General features: G+C 43.8%; 1 protein-coding gene across 4 annotated transcripts in view; it reads right to left on the minus strand.

Annotated features, from left to right (window-relative positions):
• The window catches only part of LOC147420057 (uncharacterized), a 108,544-nt gene extending 91,141 nt beyond the window's left edge, over window positions 1-17,403 (minus strand). For 3 of the 4 annotated variants that reach the window (XR_015186910.1, XR_015186908.1, XR_015186909.1), the window contains exons 1-3: window positions 17,267-17,403; window positions 16,867-16,983; window positions 16,357-16,717 (exon numbers count right to left, since the gene is read on the minus strand). The gene's annotated coding sequence lies outside the window, so the exon portion shown is untranslated. The remainder of the gene's footprint in view (window positions 1-16,356; window positions 16,718-16,866; window positions 16,984-17,266) is intronic. The other variant, XM_086503904.1, reaches the window with a different exon arrangement.
• Window positions 17,404-19,681: the final 2,278 nt, after the last annotated feature.

A 19,681-nucleotide genomic window follows, 5' to 3' on the forward strand; every position in this document is an offset into this window, starting at 1 on the left:
AGCATGAGCGCGAGCAAGCACGCTCGGAAGCCAAAGAACGACAAGCCAAATTGGATCGTGAGCGTGAAGAAAGACAAGCAGAGACAAAGAAAGGCAAGCACAATTTGATCGCGAGAACAAAGCAAGGAAAGCAATGAACGACCGACACATGAAAGAGATGTTGCGACTCTTTTCTCAAGTGCAGGCACAGATGCAAGAGATTCGGGAAAATGAGACTCTCTCCGTCTCTACTTCTCCCAAGCATGACACACATGATTTGCATGACAATGATAAGCATGATGATTTGAATAATAATGACAAGCATGATGAATTGCATGATAATGACAAGCATGATGATTTGCATGATCAAGATGTGATTAGTCACGAGCATGATGATTTGCAAGAAGGAACTGTGATTGTTCACAAGGATGATGGTTTAGTTGATACTTTGTCTAGTGAAGCTAACCTCATTGCAGATTCGATCAATCACGAAGAACCGATCTTGGCTCTCAAGTCAAGGTCCACAACACCCCCACAGGAAGATTCGATAGATCACGAAGAACCGATATTGGCTTTCGAGTCGAGGTCCACAGAACCCCCACAAGAAGATTCAATAGATCCTGAAGAACCGATATTGGCTCTCGAGCATAGGTCCCAAGAACCCTCACAAGAAGTACTGTGTGTTCGTATGATTAGTCAGCACGCATTGTTCGAGTGTTTAATTCGTGATGCTTTCCTGTATTTTAGTCACCATCCTTATGTGATCCCTTTTCACAGGCATGACATATTGCACGATGAACACGATTCACTCATGAATGAGCACGGATGTATGCGGATGATTCATGAAAAGATGAAATATTTGCACCCAAGGAATTCCCATTGCATGTCTCTTCCTTGGCATGACACAGTATCAGAAAGAGCACAAGAAAGATTGAGCATGAAGCATCAGCATTTCCATTGTGATTTGCCACGGTTGATTGATTTAGGTCAGAAAGTCAAGTCTCGACTCCATTGTTTGCGTATGTTTGATAAACGGTTTCGCACTCCGTCTATATGTTCGTCTACATTGCATGCACAGTCTTTAAAGAAGAATAGTTTTTTTCCAGTCACTTTACATAGAATGGGTATGTTTATGTTTTTGTGTTCGAAGTGGTTTCAAGAATTTTCAGAATCGGAGATTCTTGACGAATGTAGACGCATGGTCATAGACGAAGTTGAAGGATGGAAGGAGCCACAGAAGACTTGTGTCCCTTTCGGCACAGCCCAGAGAAGCAAGCGTTGCAGACCTTTATGAAGTTCAAGTATCGCATGACACACGCATCAGAGAGGGCCAGCAAAGAGTCCTTCCCAGGATTCATCTATAAGTTGTTGGCGATCTCCCTCGACACCATACAGTTTGGTACCAATACCTCACTTTGAAAAGGAGGGGATGTCACATGCACATCTAACCCTATGTGTATATGGACAAGCTACTTCATGACAAGGGTTGGGTTCAGTTCAGTCAGTCAAGAATAGGAAGTGATATGGCACTTTTGTGAGTCTGTTCGTAGACCGTGCATGTCCAGACACTTAGATTAGATGCATATCCTCTGGTTGCACATAGCATGACCATAAGATTTCAGTCAGAACCCATCAAGAGCATTTTTACAGTGCATAGAACCTATTTTCCCTATTTTGACATTTTTCACTTATTATTTTTAAGTGACTTTTGTTGGGAACTAGGTAGGGCAAATTTGATAAGCTTGTATATAAGAAACCCTAGCGCTAGCACTTTTGGCAGAAGAGGCAGCAGAAGCACCTTTGCTAAACAGGCACCTTCTCAGCAGAACCCCCAAGACCAACCTAGCGTTTTTGCCAAGCAGAGACCTAGCGTTTTCATCCACAGCAGAAGCCAACGTTTTTGCACTGCAGGAGCCTGGCGGCAACAAAAGACAAATCAGCCTTAGTGTTTTGCATTTGCAAAACAAACCGGCAGCAGCAAGACAACAGATTTCCACAGCAAGACTCATTTTCAGCCCTAGCGTTTTTGCATCAGCCTGATACCTCAGTGTTTTTGCAAATCTTCGCGACAGAATCAACAGTAGACTCAGCATTTTCAGTTTTCAGCATTCAGACTCCGCAGTAGAAGTCCCGAACCTCGCAGATCTCACCTTCCCGCAACAGATCCTTGCCACACGGTCAGATCCCGCGAAGTTTGCAGATTCAGCCCGGAAAACATAGATTTCAGCATCTGCATTTTCAGCGCGTCGTCGTCACATCGTCGCCATCGACATAGAGTCAGAATTCAGTAGATAAAGATTTGCAGATTTCAGCCATTAGCATTTTCAGATTTCAGCCCGTCTCGTCGTCATCCTCATCGTCGTCGACATCATCGGCAAGTCCAAGAATTGTAGAGATTTGTGCAATCATAAGTAAACCGCTCTCGCCATAGAGAGTGGGGCCTTCGGAGGAGGGTTTGACAACATTCTGGTGTTGTATTCTCTTCTCTCTATCTCATGAGAAATGTTGTTTTGGTATTGTCTGAACCTCGGAAAGACACAGACGGGATGTCTGGGGAGCGTTTCATTGTATGCTTGAAAACCTCGGAACGATGTAGATGGGATGTCTGGAGAGTGTTTCGTTGTATGTTGGAAAACCTTCGAACGACGAAGTTGGGATGTCTGGGGAGCGTCTGATTGTATGCTTGAACCTCCAAGCGACGCAGGCTAAAGTCTGGGGAGCATTTGGTTGTACCAGTCTTCTGAGCTCATGGCCCGGAACTTTTAGGTTATTTGTTGGGGGAGTGGCGAAGAGGTAGTTGAGTAGCTTCATACCGCAAACCATCTATCTTGAGAGAAGGCTCAACGGCGGCGTTTGTTGTGTCTTGTAACATGCATATGTGAGCATTTGTGTTGCATTGTGATGTGCCAATCACTAAATATTCCTTATTGGATGAGATTTTTTTGGGAAACCAACGACCCAGGATATCAAGAGCTCCAATCTGGAATGAGACTCCTTATAAGATGATATTTTTTTGGGATGCCAACGAGCCAAGATATCAAGAGCTCCAATCTGGAATGAGAAAACTAATTGTCCCTCAGATTGTCCCTTAGAATGACCCTCGGAAATTTTTGAGCTAACTTGAGTTGTTTTGCAGATATGTTGTAATCGCAAACAATTACTTTCTTTCAAGAAGGGGGATGTCACAAACTGCTAACGTGTCAAGCCACTGAAGAACAGAGCCAACTTGCAGATCCCGACTGAGGGGCCTAAACCCTAAAAAGAAGCAGCAAAAGATGTTTTACCAACTTATAAGTCTTGCCAAGAGGCCTATTTTTTATGGAGAGTTCCCACCACGTTCCAACCAATGGAATAGATCTCGGCCGAGGGGCCTAAAACCTAGAAGAAGAAGAAGAAATAGAAGGAATCCCCGACCAACTCACAGATCAGCGGCCGAGGGGCCTAAAAACCCTAAAATTCAAAGAAAACTTGCTTAAAGCACCCGAAAGTGGCCAAAACGAAGTCAAACAAATTTATAACCTCAAAATATGATTATGTGGCACCTGTACAGACATCCTCCAATTCATGGCGGATTTTTTGAGAAATCCCGAAATTTTAGGAAAGTGTTTTTTTGGGGTCAGCTTTTAACATTTGATGCTTTGAGGCTTTGGGCCTTTAAATATGAGCCTTAGGGGCCCTCTCTGGCACTCTTCAGCGTGCAGATTGCAGAAGGTGCTCCCTGGTTGTTGTATTTTGCGAATCAGCAATAATAAAGAAATACCGAAAGGGGTGCCAGGGTTTGGGGCCAGTGCTCTCTTGGGGTGGAACTCCACCACTCCCCGTCTCGTGTGTTGTGCATCTCTTTCAGTTCAGTTAATATTTGAAGTGCTTAAAGTTGTTCAGTCTGTTCTTTTCATTGGTACGTGGTGCTTGTCCCCATGACAGCTCGCCTGCGCCAAAGTAGCTTGGCAGGTCAACACCTTACCATGCTCTAAGGGGGGGCTGGGGATCATCGACCCGGCACAGCAAAGCAAAGTCCTTCTTGGGAAGTTTGTGGTCAAAGGACTGAGCCTTGTCACAAGGACGTGGCAATTGCTAACCTTAGTTGTTGGTTTCTTTCCAATGATTTTTGTTTAAATTTTGAGACCCTCTTTTCGAAGTTGCAAATGGTCGGACATTGTATGGCCAATGTGAACGGTAGTTTCACCCGCAAACGGGAAGTTGGTTGGCATTGGAACTCGTAAAGTAAAAGGATGTCTTGGCTCAGTTCAAGATCATGTAGGTCCCCCCTCGCACTTAGCAAGTTGGTGGATACTAGGAAGTGAACTCAATAAAGGTACAATGTCAAGGTGGGGTCACCAAAGGAAAGTTCCCGACAGCTCGGCTACATTTAATTTTTGGATGCGGTCCCAGTGGGAATTGATGGTCAGATGACCAGTGGGAGCCCAACAGAAGCATCTCCTAAAATTTAGGAAACTGCTATTTTGGGCCATGAAATCTATTCGCGTCATTAGCTTCAGAATGACAATTGGAACATTTTATTACTCTGCTGCAAAGTCAATTGATGCACCAATTGAGAGATTTTTAAGCGGAAAGCCCAATGCGGGAAAATTGCATGCATGAGTGTCAAGTGGCACTTTTTGGCCAATTTACCAAGTCTAGGAGAACAAAACTCGTGACTGACTTTTTGCAGCAGTTTTGGAGGCTTATAACTCTGATTTTTCAGCCATTTCTCTCCATTTTTGAGCTTCTCATGACTTTACCTAGGACCAAGGAGCTCATTTTCAGCATTGGAAGGTATCAGATGCGTGTTTACAAGGCTGTTTTGCTGCGTTTCAGCAATACGCAGGTTTTGGCAGCCATGGAAATCTTCCCCTTTTTCATTTATTTGTTCACAGATGCATTACAGGTCGAGCACAGAAGAGGGGGGCGCTCGATTTATGCTTGGGGGATGCTTCATTGAGAACTTGTCACAGGTTAAGAGCTATGGAGTGCTTGCTTTCCTCTCTATGTATAGTGTGGTGCTAGAAGTGATGACCTGCACACTACACACTGCTCTCTTTCTTCCCTACGTGCAGTATGTGAGGGCTCACAAGAGGGCTCTTCATTTGACTCATGCACACTACACACTGCTCTCTTTCTTCCCTACGTGCAGTATGTGATGCCCCACAAGAGGGCTCTTCATTTGACTCATGTACAATTGTGTGGTTACATGCGTTTTTGTTGAGGCAAGAGCCTCCCTGAGCAGGAACAGGAGTAGTTGACTGCTGCTCCAAAAGCAAGAACCGGTGAGGGTGATAACCTCACCGTACAGGTGCGAATTCAGCGCTGGTTATGCGCTGTATTTTGACTGTTTTTCAGCCATACGGACGCTAGAATCATTGGGAACACTGTCCCACTGATAGAGGATAGTTCGGGAACTGTTTAGGGCTGAAAACAGGGCAAAAACCAGTAAATACAGTGACCTGAATTTACTGTTTTTGGGCAGAAATCGGAGGATTTATGCCAGTGGAAGTGAGTTCCAGCAGGGGAATTGGTTTCGGGCAAGTTTTGGGCCTGTTATGCTGCCGAAATTTTGCCACGACAGGTGGTATCTAGCTGGATACAGACAAAATATTCCCAGGACTCTTCTTTGTAAATACACTCTTAATGAATAAAGAAATACCGGACAGGGGCCACAATTTTGGGGCCTACAGGTTGTCGGCGTACGCTCGGAGCATTCTAGCTTCCGAGCCGTGTGTGTTCCTAAGTGTTAATTCCCGTTGCAGATTACCTTTCTAAAGTGCTCTCTGTGTGTGTCTAAAGTAAAGAATTTCAGGTGAAAGCCAAAGCCTACCGCCCTACGGGCCGGTCTCAAGCCCTGGAAGGAGCTGTTGCTTCACCGGCTTCGAGCTCGTGTGCCTCATGCAGGAGGCCCTTAAAGCCCTTCCATCAGGTGGATTTTTACAGAGATGCGCAAAGTTGGTTTGAGCAGGAGGTTGGAGGATCCTTTTGCTGCGAGCCTGCTTAGGTCTTTGGATGCAGTTGAGGAGTGGCCTAGAGCAACATCAGCCCACTTCGGTGACTGGCTCCAGTTCTCAGGTTTCTACGAGGAGGCTTAGAGCATCCAGCTACGAGGCAAGAGGGGGGTGCAGAGCATGTGCCAGGACATTACAGAGGCTTTATCAACTGATTGGCCAACCCCTCTAGAGCCAGCAGCTCCCAGATGGATGGGGGCCTTCATGCGACTTGAGGTCCTCATCGCAGTTCGGGCTTTGCTCAGAGTCTATACCCCACATGGTTTTTGAGGTTCAGGGAGAGAGTCACCTTCACAAAGTCTCGGTAGAGGCTCCATGGATTGCAAAGTGTTGCTTTCACAGGATACGAGTTTTGGGCATATGTGGGAGGACCTGTGTCATGATCCTGACCCAATAGATCTTCAGACAGGTCACTAGCCGCTATGGGCTTGGGAAAGCTGCCCTCTGGCACGAGTGCAGTGGGACCCTAGAGAGTGGTTCTGGAAAGACCCCTTTTCCTCAATCGATCACCTTGGGATCCCCTTCTTTCAGTACACTGTTCGACTCGGGCGCCACATGCTGGCAGCATGGAGAGAGGCTCGTCCTATTGCAACACTTCATTGGCAGGAGGAGGGTCTCACAGCTGAGTCTTGTCAAGTTTCTAGGAGCGGTTGTGGGACTTCAGACAGCAGAAGAGAGTCACTTTGTTTCGGTGGCTAGTTGCACACAGAGCTACAGCAGTCGGGAGCTGGCTAGTACACAGTGGCTTTTCGGCAACTTGTGCAGCTTGTGGCCATCCTTTTGGAGAGTCAGCGTTGTATTGTGGGACTGCCCCATGACACAACAGATTTGGCTTTGGGTTCTTCGGTTGATGCCGACTCTTTCCACAGCTCGACAGTATTGGGTCTAAAGGCCCTCTCGCCACCCTTGTACATATTTATTGATCTTTGGGTGTGAACCACCCCTAGGGTCACTTGTACCCTCAAATAATAAAACACATGTTGATAAGTGTGTCGAATAACACACCTAACCTTCCTGCATTGGTTTCCTCTCTCTCTCTCTTTCTCACGCTCGTAGTCTGCAACAGAAGCCAGTGCTACCATTTCTTGCTACTAGCACCTCCATCAAACTGGTTCAGAGCCACGGTTTGCGCATGCCTACGCGCCTGGCAGGAAGCAACAATTATTTTCTCTCTCTTTTATTTCGGCCTATCCCTCTCTCTCTACGATTTTCAACCAGCAGGTTTTCTCTCTCTTCTCACTACATCCCATAGTCCCTCTAGGTCGCTTGAGGCTATGGGATTCTTCCGTTCTAGAGAAAGCCGGCAAAATCGTCTACAGCAAAGAAAGGGGAAGGGGTTGAAATTTCAGTAATTTCACAGCACATTGAGGCTTTCCAGGTTAAAATTGCACTTACAGGTTGCAAGAAATTGGGGGTTTTGCTCAATTTGCAGAAATTTCAGCAATTAGACCGTCAAAGTTTGGGGCTTCTGCTGAAATTTCATTATTTTACAGACATTTGTGGATGTATTGCAATTTGTGGATAATTTGAGCAAAGAATTTGAGTTCTATCTTGAGTTTTTCAAGAAATTACACGAAAACGCAGGTTTATACGCATCAGGAAGTTTATGTTGCACACATTTATGTATTTTACATGCGGAATACTCTCCATTGAGTTGATGTATTGCTGAAAATACATTATGCAACAGCTTTTAATCCATTTACAGATTTGAGGTAGTTGTATATGCAATTTGGTTCTACTGTTGAAGTGGGAGTATTCATGCAAGGAATATATGTCCTATTTGTGTGCTAATATTTCAGCTTTTAGTGCTAAAATTTATCCTTCTTTACTGTTGTACACTTGTGATAAAGTGCCGGTAACGCAGAGTTACCACTTCTTGCTCTTCTACTGAGTATTGAGCCTGTAAGAGGCAAAAATCTCAGTTTGCAGCGTGCTATCAAAAAATTACAACACTGAAATTTTGGTCCTTTTTGCACCGAAATGGCCTCTAATGTGTCGGAGTGGTGAATCAAAGTCTCTCCTTGAAATCAAGAGTTTTGATGGCTCCGGCTTTGACTTGTGAAAGGATAGAATGCAGGGAATCTTATTCCTAAAAGATTGTGATGATGAACTTTTGGAAGTGAAACCTGCAACTTTGTCAGATGATGATTGGGCTAGGCTTAATAAGAAAGCTATTTCTTACATCAGGATGGCTGTGTCTGATGAGGTGCTCACGGACATTAAGCGTCTTGATACTGCTTATGCTAAAACATGGAGTTGGATGAGTCGAAGCTTGCATCTGAACACTTGAGTGCTTTCACAAGTATCTCGAGTCAATTGCAAGACTCTGGTTTGCAAGCGTTTGGTGATAAAATAAAGGCCATTTTCTTATTGATGACTTTGTCTGACAATTGGGAAGCTTTAGTCGTCTCTTTGAGCAAGAATGCTGCTTTGACAATTGATGGTGTACGAGGTTCTATTCTCAATGAAGAGATTAGAAGAAAGACCAGCGGTGAAAGCAACGGGTGAGCGTATAATATAAGAGGCAGGCCTGAAAAGAAGAATAATGCAAACAATAAAGGCAAGAACAGAAGTAACAGCAGGGGTAAGCCCCAGGATGTTACATGCTATCAATGTGGACACAAAGGGCATAAAAAGCCCGATTGCAGGTACTACAAGCAGGAACTTGAAAGAAAGAAACAGCAGGGTAAGAAGAAGAAGGATTCTAATGATGCTAAAAGTGATGAGCATGACTTTTCTTCAAAAGAATTTGCCAAGGCAAATGTTGCTTTAAGTGTTGTCATTGAAGTAAGTGTTGACACGGATGATGCACTTGTTGTTGACTCATGCCTTCATGATGGTAGTGTAGCAATGGCCAGTGATATGTATATCACAAGATCATAGGTAATTGATGCATTACTTTGAACACAGGATGGTTTGTCACAATCATGGATAGTAGATAGTGGGCCTCGTTTCATATTACTCCATCTTTGGAGTCCTTTGCTTCATACACTCCAGGTAGTCTGGGTAAAGTATACTTGGGTAATAACCATGCGTGTGAGATCGAGGGTGTTGGCATATACACTTGATGCTTGAAAATGGTCAAGAGCTGATTCGCATGATGTTAGGTATGTACCTGGCATCAAGAGAAGGTCTACTTTCAGTTGGGCAGCTAGATGTCAAGGGTTATCACACTATGTTTGGTGTTGGCTCTTGGAAAGTGCTTAAAGGCTCAATGCTGATTGTAAAGAGCAGCAAGAAGGGAACTCTTTATTACTTACATTGCAAGGATTACCTAGCAAGTTTTTGGTTGTAGCTGAAGTTCACTCTTACAAGGAGCTTTGGCACAAAACACTTGGCCATATGAGTGAAAAAGGGTTTGGTGTTCTCTCCTCTTTGGGGGGATTTGATGTAAAAGGCCTTGGCCTTGATTTTTGTAATGATTGTATCTATGGAAAACAAATGAAGTTCTCTTATTCCTCTGGTGTCGCTCGCAAATTGCATGTTCTTGATTTAGTAAATTCTAATGTTTGCACTATACCTGTGAATTCACAGGGAGGTACACGGTACTGTGTCTTTCAATGATGATCACAATAGAAAGACACGGGTGTATGTACTAAAGAGTAAAAGTGATATGCTTGACTCATTTAAGAATTTCATGCATTTGTAACCACACAAAAAGGACTTAAGCTAAAAGCTATCAGGACGGATAATAGAGGAAAGTATATATCATGTGAGTTTAATAGCTTTAGTGAGATGCATGACATTAAGCAGGATTTGACAGCCCCTTATAATCCATCATCTAACGGTATGATCGCACAATTTGTGAGAGAGTGAGATGCACGTTGTCCACAGCTAATCTCCCTCAAGAGTTTTGGGGAGAAGCTCTTAAAACTGCAGTTCATGTGCACAATCGCTCTCCGAATCGTGCGTTAGACAATGGCATCCTTGAGGAGGTTTGGTCTGGCAAACCGGCTTCATATGACCGACCATTTACGAGTCTTTGATTGCGATGCATTTGTGCATGTACCTATTGATCAAAGGACCAAACTTGACATGAAATCTGTCAAGGACATCTTCATGGGATATGGAGATGAGGGAGAGATGGGTTACCGAGTTTAGATACCTCAGTACATGTAAGGTGCAGCGGAATGAACGTTGTATTTTCTCAAGATTAGGATCTTCATTGCTCAAGGTTCCTTTTAATTCTTAGGGAAGGAGAGAGCCTTCCGTCTTAATGCAGAGTGCTATGATCACGAACAAAGTGAGTGGAGCCGGCCTTCCCTGTCCACCTGCACCTCAATCTGAATCGTCAAAATTCTCTGATGAACCATCAGCTTATTCCCTTGGTTCCCATTCCCTTGCTTCATGGGAACCCTCAGATGCGCTATCATTTGATTCCCTTGCTTCTCCGGAATCCTCTGATGAACTTTCATCCGGTTCCTTGTTCTTTCTCTTCACTGGAAGACTCTTGCCCTATTGAGGTGGTCAATGAGCTAGCATGCATACCAAAACCTTGCTTGACATGTCCCATAAGTCTTTAAATGGAGTCAGACTTCTGTTGTAGACAATATTGCCGTATCCCTTTTGGCAAACCACACCAAAACCACTCAAATTGGAACTTCAATGTGACCCTCCGAAACGAGGACACTGGAAAATAGGTATCCCAAAACCTCTGGCAGTAGTCATCCTAAGCATCTTTCTTAGTCATTCTCTGATGATGCCAAGCAGTGATGGCATCTTCATATTCTTCCTTTATCCAAGCAAAAGCAAAAATTCTCTTGAATTTTACCCCCTTCTTAGGTGCTTCTCTCATAAAAACAAAAGTATACCACCATGTCTGTGCATTTCCTTTCGAGTAAGACACTACCCTTCGCACCTTGGAGCGTTCCGAGAAACAACCTCCCAAGAAGGCGACGTCAAACTGACGTAAGAATTCATGAGCTTGATGAATGTCTTGGTAGCCTGAAAACGTGGCAAACTTGACTGCTTGACCCCCATCCTTGAACTCCTTGATCTTCTTGTTCTTTTTCTCACTGTCACAAGAGGACAAGCTCTCCTCCTCTGAACTGCTAGATGGCCTCCATGCCTGCTAGACTTTTTCAAAAATCTGTTTTTCTGGCTTTTACTCCGCTTCTTCTGCCTTTTCTCATCCTCTCTAGAACTAGAGGACAACAAACTATCAAAACTCTCTTAAGACAAAGAAAAATTTGGGTCATCCTCGATACGAACACGCTTCTTGGATCTGCTTACCACCTCGAAAGTCAACTTCCGACCCAAATAACCGAGAAAATCCACAAATTTATTCTTCTTCTGTGAATATGTTAAGCTTTTTATTGACTTGTTCATCTTCTTTTCAAGAGCTTTGTGAAACTCTTTTTGCGAGTACAATTTTTGCTTTTTTGCACTCAGCTTTTTTTTTAGCTTTCTTACCGTCTTGAGAGGAGAATCAATTGCCTCTTGCCATCCTAAGTAAATCTCATTAATCAGGTAATTCTTCAGGTGATTCACATATTTCGGATCTTTGGAATACTTATCAATCTTTTCATACACGTGTCAACCTACAGTTGACGTTTGTACTCCGATTGGTTTCTTATGTTCCCAGGCTAGGTTTCAGCTTTTCTTTATCTCCCCGCAGACCATAGGTCAAAGGGATGTCGTCTTTGTCAGATTCTCCGCGAGAACCCATGTGTGCTGCAGAAAGGATCAGATCCTCTATAGAGGAAGAATCGTTTTGAGCTCTGATACCGCTGTTACAGGCTTGGACACTCCAAGTGAGTAATCAATAGCAACACACAAACAAAAATTGCAAAATCACTTAACTTTAAATAGAGAGAAAGTGAGAAGGAAAGTTGGCACGGCACGGTAGAGTTCCAAGCCAAGACGCACGGGCCCCAAAGACTAGTGCCCCTTTCAGTATTTTTTTATTATTGCTCTTTGCAAAGTACAACTTGTGAGGATCCAACTCTCACTAAGACTCAACATCCAAATGCTCTCTCAAGAGAGGCCCCTGGGCACTTATAAATGTACAAGGGATGCCCAAATGCAGAGCCCCAAAAGCATATGATCCAAAAGCTTTCATTCCCAAAAACATTGTGCAAAATCTGCAAGAATTAAACAGTGTACAAAAATCCGTGCAGCAGTGCCACATGGCAGCTCAACGCCTTTACGAAAATCCTAGCCAGAGGTCAAGCTTTTGACGTTTTTAGGTCAAGCCCCTCCGTCGGTGCTTCATAAGTTCTTCAAGTCAATAGAGGTTAGGTTTTTAATTCTTAAACCCCTTTAGGCCTCTTGGCCACATCTTCGAGGTTCAAAACTTCTTCAATTCTTCTAGTTCCAATTTCTCTTTGTCCTCCCAGCCAATTTTCTTCCAGTTGGACACGCCACGTTATCACTTTGTGTTAAAATAAATACCTAAAAGACTAAAATAATAACTAGGATCATATTGGGCATCCACTTCAGAAACATTAACTTTAACAACCAAGCCCACACCAATGTGTGGGTTTTTAAGAGCTTGTTCTGTTTTTATAATGCTTCCACGGGATGAGGAAGAGATATTAAAGTGTTGAAGGAGGGAGAAGATGGTGCTTCTTCAAAGAGATGAGATGCCAAGGATGTAGAGGCCATCACACAAGACCTCTCACAAAGGAGAGCATGCTAAGACACTACTAAAAAAGTTGCCGATGGCAAAGTCTTCGTCCTCCTCTGGCCCTGAGATTCCAACAGCATTTTGAAATGCTTGCTGGGGGAGCCTTGATACTTTGCAATTTGAAGGAGCATCCAGCAGGTGTACGCAGCTTTGGACTGCGATTTGCACTGTTGTTAATACACTCCTATTTCAACTACTTGTGCTGCCCCCCTTGGACGGCCTTCTGAAACGTTTTGTGGGGCCGGTCTTGTCAGTTTGTAGCAAACAGGCAAGGGTTGCCAGTCCAACTCTCCACAAAGGGTATGGCCTCAACATGCACGGCAAAAATTATCCGAAATCAACACTCAACTATGGAAGTGACTTAATGAACTCAATTAGCAGCCTTGGTAATTGCTAACTAACTAGCGGAGTGCACTGGTGGCCAAGGAAGTACGCTTGCAAATCACCAAGGAAAGGCTAGATTTCAACAACCTCAGCTTTTTTTCTGCGGGGGAAGCTGTCTTAGTCTCCCAAAGCAAGGTACGAGTTTTGAGAAAGGACAGCGGCAAAGGCAACCTTGACGAGGACAGCAATAACAATGGTTTCATCGAGAAGATCCACGTGGCGTGGCCACAGTGGCCTTGGATTGCAGTCTATAGCCCGGTGGCGGTTGCCGCAACATGCTTTAGCTAGACAGAGGCACAAGAACGGCAAAGAGGGGCAATTAATTATTAGATACTTGATTTGGATCCATATGTCGGAGTTGAAGTCATCAATGTTTGAACCTGTGTCGGAGTTCAAGGCACACTGCATCTGGCAAGGAACCTGCTAGAGTTTTGGCATCTCAAGTGAACTGCCAATGTGATCCCATTATTTAGTTTATCTTTTAGGTATTTATTTTACTTTTTTCGCAGTCTAGGTAGGGCAATTTACTGATGTTGCTATATAAGCAACCCCTTGCCTCCATTGTATACCCATTCAGTTATTAATTGCCAAGGTTGATTGGTTCAGGAGTCTCTCTCTCTCTCTCTCTCTCTCTCTCTCTCTCTCTCTCTCTCTCTCTCTCTCTCTCTCTCTCTCTCTCTCTCGCGTGCGCGTGCTTACTCCCCTTGGTCTCTGAACTTCCACAACGTCAATTTTGACATGGTATCAGAGCAGTCATGCTTGAAGCCCTTGGAGTGGAGGAGCAAAGTGGAGGAGAAGAAACACATCGCCGGCGTTGCCCTCCCACTCAATGTCGCTGCCCTTTAGCGTTTCAAAACGTTGTTGTCCCTAAGATTGACGGCGATGTCCCCTTGCGTTTTGAAATGCACACCAACAGGCCTTCTTCCCTAGCTTGTCTTCGCAGTTTGTTTTCTCTTGCGGCAGCGTTTCAAAATGTTGCCCCCTAGCCCGCCTCCATCCCCTGCCGACAGTCCACGCTCTCCCCCCCTATCCCCTGCCTTTCGAGACGACCTTGGAGACGACAGTGGTCCACCCCTCTTTCAAAGAGCCCGGTGTTTTAAAACGATGTGGGCTGTGAAGGACCTTTGGAGATCTAGAGAGGGGGCAACAGGACAGCAAGAGCGGTTTGAGAGACGGACAAGTAAAAGCAGATTGTGAGGACGGCTTGGGAATTTTGAGGCTTGGTTCGTATGGCCATTTTTTTTTGGGAGTTGAGAAGGTACCAGATTACCAGATTTTGCAACTTCATCATGTCCCCCCCCTTGCTCGAGCACCCACGACGACAACAACCAAAACCAACAAGTGGCTATGGATAGCGGATCAACCATCCAGTTAGCGACCTATGCATCGGCACAGTTCTCTAGAAAATCGGTGAATTGTTTGGCTCGAGATTGTAAAGCCAAAAGCAAATGCCCGAGCTCGCTAGAGGACACAGGCGCAGGCAAGCTTGACAAGGATGGTGGTACCAGTACTCAGTTAGCTGCCTTGGTACACACGAGGTACAACCACAGTTCTTATGAATGTGACTAGACGCTTTGTTTGGCTCGAGAGTTTGAAGCCAAAGGCAAAAGCATGAACTCACAGATAGACAAAGATAAAAGCAAGCTGGACCGAGATTATAGAAATAGGAGATCGGCATGGCAGGCGTGGTGGCGGCCACAGTGGCCTCGACGTCAGATTTCTAGTCAAAAGTCAAGTGTCACCGCTAGCTTCAGTCAGAGAGGCTGTGAGTGGTAAAGAGGGGCAAGGAGTACTCCCTATTTTCTACAAAGGCAACCGATGCTCAAGATGGAATTATTTTCAGGTACAAAGTTGAGGGGAGCAAACCGAGGTGTATCCAGTTGGTGGCCACTTCTGGGTGTCCATGGTAGCTTCTTTATCGACTTGGGTCTCACTATTGATGCCCACTATGAGCTGCAGAGAGGGTGTTAAGAGTTTTGGTATCTCAAGTGGACTACCCAATGTGATCTCATTATTTAGTTTGTCTTTTAAGTATTTATTTTACTTATTTGTCAAAGACTGGGTAGGGAAATTTACTGAGGTTGCCATATAAGCAACCCCTTGCCTCCGTTGTAAACATATTCAGTTATTCATTGCCAAGGTTGATTGGTTCAGGAGACTCTCTCTCTCTCTCTCTCTCTCTCTCTCTCTCTCTCTCTCTCCTTGGTCTCTATGCTTCCGCATCTTTGACTTTGACAGAACCAACATGACGATACAAAACAATATGGATGTAGTGCACACGATCCATTGTTGTTGGCGATAGTATGGACAGGGTGTGTTGCAAAGTTCATTATCTTATAAAATTTGAAAGTGATGTGTTCACAGTTCACGAATGGGGATTCCTGGACGTAATGTGGTCTATAGTTCAAACTTACTATGAGGCAACAGGTGCTCGAGAAGGCATTCTTTTCCGTGATAAGTTGGTGGCTGCAAATCCGAGGTACATCCAATAGTAGACCTGACTATTGGGGTGTCCATGGTAGCTTCTTCGTCAACTTAGTCTTCCTACATATGTCCACTATGAGCTGCAAAGAGGGTGTTAAAGTTTATGTATCTCAAGAGAATGCCCAATGTGATCCTTATTGCTAATTTGTCTTTCAAGTATTTATTTTACTTATTTGACATGATTCTGGGTAGGGCAATTTTCTGAGAAGGGTGCATAAGGCCTCCAAGTTAGTATATACTATAAAGGGACACCTCTTCCCCCATTGTATAATTATCTAAGCCATTGATGTGTCAGTTGGTACAGCTCTCGTGCATTCTCTCCCTAACTCTATGTTTCCGCATCGTTGGTGGTATGGACACCAACCCTTGTGGTAGAGGCTAGCTACCACTGCAAGTTCCCTGGCTCGAGGACAAGCCCATATTGGCTCTCTGGCTGGGAGGCGAGCCTGATGTCTACATTGTGCTCGTCTTTGTGTGAACATGACGTGTATCATGTCATGTATGAAAGATAAATCCAATTGAGTATATTACATCTCTCAAGTTAGTGGGCATTGTGGGAACAATCTCTTACTCTTGTCTTGCTTAAGACCCATCTAGGAAAGTGGAGGCTTGTTGAAACAAATAGAAGTGCGGGAAGCCCTAACAAAAGCTAGTTGCTAAAGTGTCTGCAAAAATTGTTGTCTATATAAAAGATCAAGATCTACACGAAAACAACTCAAGTAGTACAGGCAAAGCGGAAAATTACATGCCTTCAAAACCTAGCACACCTTTAAAATCCAAACTTCCAAATAGAAACACATGATTCACTTAAACTAAAGAGGATTTCCCAAAGCAAATATTCAAAATATACAAGAAATACCTGAAAAGAGCATTTATATATTGTACCTTGTTCACATGCCAACCTTTGAGAAGGTATCCTAGCTAGAGTATGCACCACCTCAATGGCTTCAATCTCTTATTCCTAGCACTCATTCATGACTTGTACAATCTCTCTTTCTTTGTATAAATACAATCTTCAGTGTATGTATGAATGTAATGTGGTGATTTTGTTGTCCAAGTATAGTATATACCACATAGAAATCTCCCAAATAGACATCATGCAAACTCATGGTAGTCATCCACAAGACTACATAAACAACAACCTCAATCATAAGGGTGCATTGAGTAACACGATTCCTCTTTGAAAGACGGCATGCGTGTGTTTGCCTTTTGGCCCATCAAATGCAAGGTGACAATACATACTCCCCTGCAAAAGAATTACACAAACAAAAGCTTGTTAAAAATTGGAAAAATCCAAATTTCAACAAAAGATCGTGCCCTTCCAAGGTTCTGGGAAATTTATTTTCAAGATCATAGGCAATTCCTTTCTATGTTTTTTCAAAAAGGAAATCTTACAAATTTGAGCGTGATCCTCCACAGTTTTACACCACCGTAGCGGCATGATTGTAATACATTTTATTTTTCCGAACATTTCCTTCCAGACTCACACATACGCATCCACTTTAACGCCATCTGTAGAATGCAGAATTTGGCCACCCACATTGAACACAGTATTGATTAGAACATGTTACTTATCAAAGGCCAGTACAGCCTATATGTTTTGCTCTTAATTGAATCAATGGAGTATAACTGCTTGAGCGGCTAGCCTTGATATAATTTCAACGCCAATACCTTTTCTAAAGTCTCCTCCTTCCGTGTGTGTGTGTGTGTGTGTGTGTGTGTGTGTGTGTGTGTGTGTGTGTGTGAGAGAGAGAGAGAGAGAGAGAGAGAGAGAGAGAGAGAGAGAGGCACGTACCTGATGAAGTTCAGAGGAGCATTAGGCCTACACTGTAAAGTAACAGCTGAAGTTCTTTTAACTGGTTTAGAACACGTGTCACACATAGGTCCTCGAACCTCGGACTAAGAGCGAGTTGAGCACTTTTTCTTTTTTTTTGAAGTCTTGTTGATGGAAATTACAAGTGGGAACCTCAGAGATATAAAAAGCGGAGCTCCATGCGGCTCCAAAGGCTAGAAACAATCAAAGTAAATCATGTAGGCATCAAGAGTGATGTCCCAAGCATCATGAGCGAAATGCACTGCTTGATCAAGCGACAATTTGAAATAGGAAAAGGGGTCAACATCAGTGCCTTGAAACATCAATCAGTTCCTATGGGCCCACGTAACCCAAAATCTGACCCAAGTAAAGAACATAGTAAACTGGGATTACGAAGACTGGAGCACCCCAAAAAGCCAAAACCGTCTGTGCAAAAATGTCAAAAGAAAAACGCAGTCGAAGAGCAATCGACACTTATCGAATGAAGGCTCTGGAGCAGTGACAACCCACAATAGGTGTGGCACAGTCTCCTCAACTTCAAGGCATTTGAGGCAGCAAAAGAAGGCGCAATATGTCGTGCATGTAATACACTGCCAACAACATGTAGGGCTCCCACTAAGCAGCGCCACAAGAAAATACGTTCTTTCAAAGGTAGATGACTCTGTCAAATGATGGACAATGTTCGTTGCCACCCACAGAGGATTCTCTACCATGCCATGCCATATGCGAAGTGTCAACCTTCAAATCAACAATGATAGAGGAAGTAAAAGGACACCCAAGAATGCGTCCTTCAAGCTTCCCAAAAATAGCATCCCAATATGTCGGCTGCCAATGACCAAAAGATGGTGTGACAATATGTGTACACAAATGCGAGACCATGAGAACCCACGGTTGCTTCTACTCCACCAAGACTGGTAATAGCATAGCTTTTTGAGCCAAAACATGACGTCACAAGTCCAAAATATTCAGGCCTCCAAGCAGCTTGGGAGAACACAGCCTGTCCATAGATAAAATAGCAGAAGACCCTTCTACGCAGACGAGGTTAGCCAAAAATGCTCTAAAATACTAGACATAAGGGTCTGCAAGCGTAATTGAGACCAGGATAACAATGGCAAGTAAAAATGCACATAAGCCACGAGAATGCATTGAACAATTTGAAGACACGCATGTAGTGGCCACATGGATAGTTTCCAACAATTCAACTTGGAATGTAGATATTGGAGCAACCAGGCCACAATATCTTATGCCAATCGCACTCTTTCAAAGGTAACAACTTGGATTTACAAAAATTAACCTTGAGGCCTACCGCTAATCCAAACAACTGAAGAGTATGCATAATTTGTTGTACATCATCATAGTGATTGTGAGGCATATATAAAGAATCATCCGCATATGCCTGACCAATAAAGTGATGTCTAGAAGGTAAAGTTAGGCCATCCAATCTACCAGTGGAGGTTAAAGAATCCAAATAGATAAGCAAGGGGTGTGTAGCAATTGCGTAAAGCAAAGCACTGAGAGGGAATCCCTGCCTTACCAAGCGCCCCAAAGGCCAAGATTTTGTGAGAGATCCATCCAACAAACCTGCAGTAGTGTTGTGTGCATACAAGAAAAATATGACACGAGATAGCCTAGGCACAAATTCCAAGTGTTGCATGGAGTCCACAATGTAATCCCTAAGAACAGTGTCAAATGCCTTTTCAATGTCAACTTGCATAACCAAAACATCCTGTCGAGTGTATTTTGCATATTCCATTACAATGATGACATTTGCGAGGTTATCAGTAATTTGATGTTGAGGAATGACATTGTATTGAGATTGATGCCAGCCTTCATGCCAAAAGCACTTGAGTTGGTTAACAAGCATTTTGGCCATCAATTTATATACCACTGGCATGAGCGTAATAGGTCGCCAATGAGAGAATTCTTCACATAATGCATGCTTGGATATCAAATTGAGCAAACCTTCTTTCAAAGAGGAGGGCAATTCTTTTTTCTCCCAGGCAGTATTCATCATGATCAGTAGTGGCAGCTTTAAATAATCCCAAATACACAAGAAAAATTCCACAAAAAGACCATCCCAACCAGGAGCTTTCCATTGGCCCAAATCAAGCAAGCTGGCATACAACTCCGACTCAGTGAAAACAACTTCAAAGTCTTGAGCCTACTACATCGAAAGAATGGGAGTAACATGCGATAGATACAAGTGACGCGCTTGGCAAGCTTCTTGCGTGAGAGAAGAAGGAGCCTCAAAGATCTTGCCGTAATGAGAGTGCAGGGCTTCTGTCAGCTCTCGTAAGGAGGAGGTCCACTCCCTTGATGATAATTTAATTCTCTGTACGGCTTGAGAATGCCTAGAGTGATGCAGATGCTGGTAGAATTGTTTAGAAGTACATCCTT

This window comes from Adiantum capillus-veneris, chromosome 28 (assembly GCF_014529385.1).
Source record: "Adiantum capillus-veneris isolate H3 chromosome 28, ASM1452938v2, whole genome shotgun sequence".
In the NCBI taxonomy this organism is placed as follows: Eukaryota; Viridiplantae; Streptophyta; class Polypodiopsida; order Polypodiales; family Pteridaceae; genus Adiantum; species Adiantum capillus-veneris.